The following is a 2,964-nucleotide window of genomic DNA, read 5'->3' on the forward strand; positions in this document are numbered from 1 at the left end:
ACTTAACTTAGTGCCTGAACTGAATTGATCTTTGGTAATGCTAGAATGGTCTATTGACGGGCGTGGCACACCACCTATACCTTTATATAATATTATTAGTAAAGTTACTATTAGAAAGTAAGGCTAATTTACTGCCTATTCCCTAACAATTTACTATAAGGTAACTATATATTTACTAGTAAATTTATATATAATTCTACTATATTTAACACACCCCCTTAGCGCTAGTAGCGTAATTAATTACTATAGAGCCTATACTAAATATTATCTATATATAGCCTATTTATTTATTAATTATCCTTTAATATCTTATTTATTTTTTTTCTCTATTTAGTAGTAAAGCTTTACTTTATTATTAGCTAATTCTTACTATTAATTTACTTTAAGGTGTATATATTAGTTACTTATATTTAATTAAGCTATAAATATAGTAAATTATAGCGCGCTAAGCGCCTTTATTAATCTATTAGCTATTAATTTAGTAGACTTCTTATATTTAATAGTAATTTAATTTACTACTACTTCTTAGTGTAGCTAGTAGTTATAAATATCTATATACTATAGCCTTATCTATAATTAAATAAGCTCCTTAGTAATAAGCCTAATAGTTTAGGTATTATTATAGCTAATATAAATAGTTAGTAGCTATTTAGTAGCTATCTGCTTATTAAGTAATAATTTAGTTCTTAGTTATGTTAATAGTTAAATACCTAGCGTAGTAATTAATCTACTAGTAAAAAGCGCCTCCTTTATAGTAGATAATAAGGCTAGTAATTTAGCCTTAGTAGTTAATATTATTACTATATCTTATTTATTTACTTACTAAAAGATAAGCCCTCTAAATAGCTTTAGTACGTACGCTTATAAGCTGTAATAGTCTAGTAAGTTATTAGTAAATAAGGTGTCTAAAGTGACCTCTAACGTATTATCTTTACTACCTAGCCTTACTCTATATTTAAGGTAAAAGTGCTACGTGTAGTAGAAATATTTAAGTATGTAATTTACTACCTTTTAGTAATCTAGATTTAGATTATAGTTAAAGCAGGCAAGCTAGCTAGCTATAAAAGCTACGTCTAGCTAAGTTATTACTACTATATATAGGATTATCCCTACCTTCTTTTAATATTAATTAACCTCTTATAATAAGGCTATATATTTACTAAGTAATAGCTTAGCCTTTACTATAGGTAATAATTTATTATATTTCTTATTTATTAGTAGTAGTTTTGTTATTTTATTATAATATTCTACTTATAAGAGCTAGAGATAATAGTTACTTTAGTTATAAATTACCTTAAGGCTAAGGAACTACTATAATAGGCCTCTACCTTTAAGGTAGTATTATTACTAAAGAGCTACTATCTTATTACTTACTTACGCTTTATCTATATAGTAATAGGCTAATACGTAGTTATTAATATAAAAGAAGAATATAATATAATCCTTTTTCTAATAGTAGTTCTTACTAGGCACTTAGTAAAAGCCTTATGTAGTAAGTCCTTTTTTAAGGTGCTTTTACTATAGTAGTAGTAATTACTAAAGCCTATAGAGTGCTTTTAATAACTAAAAGATCTAGCTAGCGATTTAGTAGCCTAGAGGTATCTTTATAAATACTACCTTATTAATAGTAGCGTAAACAAACGTATTTACTACGTTATATTAAAGTAATTCTAGATTAAAGTAAGTAGCTATTACTATAAGTATTTTAAATAATATACTTACTAATATAGCTATATAGGTATCTTATAGATCTTTTGCTTATTAGTTACTATAGACTATAAGTCTTACTTTAAATTTAGTTAATTAACTATATTTATTAAGCTTATAGGTATATACTTAATAGTAGCTAAGGATTTAATACCTTTTAGCTACTACTTATAGCACTATTACTTAAGATTTTAATATTTTATACTTACATAGATACGCTTTTTTAGTGTCTTTAAATTACTTTTTATATAAGTAGCTTTTTAACTATCTATAGATTAGTAGAGGGTGTAGTAACTTCTAATATATACTTATTAGCCTATAAGGTCTAGTAACTTCTCTATTACGTGCTAGTAATTTACTAGTAACGTTTTTATAATTATTATACTTATTAGGCGTTATATAGTTAATTAAGTAGCCTTAGGTATACTTTAGCTAAAGGTAGTAATCTTTACTTATTAGTTAACTTTATAATATACTAGACTATATTACTACCTATAAGCTGCCTTACGTGTAGTCTATAATCTTTTGCTATAAAGTAAGCCTTATAAAGAAAGCAGCCTTAAATAAAGTCCTTAGCGTAATCTAACCACCTATATATACAGTAAGATAATACTTTTTTATAACGCCTTTAAATAAGGTTACTACTAGCTAGAGATTACCTAATAGGCTAGCTATAGTTACTTAGGAATTAAATACTTTTTTATACTTAGTAACATCTTATAAATTAATTACATAAAGATAAGATAAGGTATAGAGGATTACTATCCTTATTATTTTAGAACTATTAGTTCCTAGTAAGTTACTAGCTTATAGGCTATTAGCTTTTAACAAATTATTTAAACTATTATTAGCTCTAATTACCTTAAGTAAGTTACTAGCTTATAGGCTATAGGCTATTAATAAATTAATTAATAGGCTATTAGCTATTAATTTAGGTATTTACTTATTATTTATTTTACTATTAGTAAGTATTTAGCTATTAGCTATTAGATTAATTAATTTAGAACTATTAGTTCCTATTTTACTACCTTTTATGTTAATATCTACAAAAGCTATAAAAAAGGCGCTTAGTGGTAATAGTAGTAAAGTAAGGAGAAGTATAAATTTTGCCTGCTTATATAGATATTTTAGTGCGTTACCTAATTGTAGAGCGCCTAGTAAAGTAATATTAGCATATTTAATTACTTTATTTATTTCTTTATTAGCTTCTTTATATACTAGGGATTAATTACTAGCTGTAATTAGCTTATTAATTTA

This window comes from Colletotrichum graminicola (assembly GCF_000149035.1).
Source record: "Colletotrichum graminicola M1.001 genomic scaffold supercont1.93, whole genome shotgun sequence".
In the NCBI taxonomy this organism is placed as follows: domain Eukaryota; kingdom Fungi; phylum Ascomycota; class Sordariomycetes; order Glomerellales; family Glomerellaceae; genus Colletotrichum; species Colletotrichum graminicola.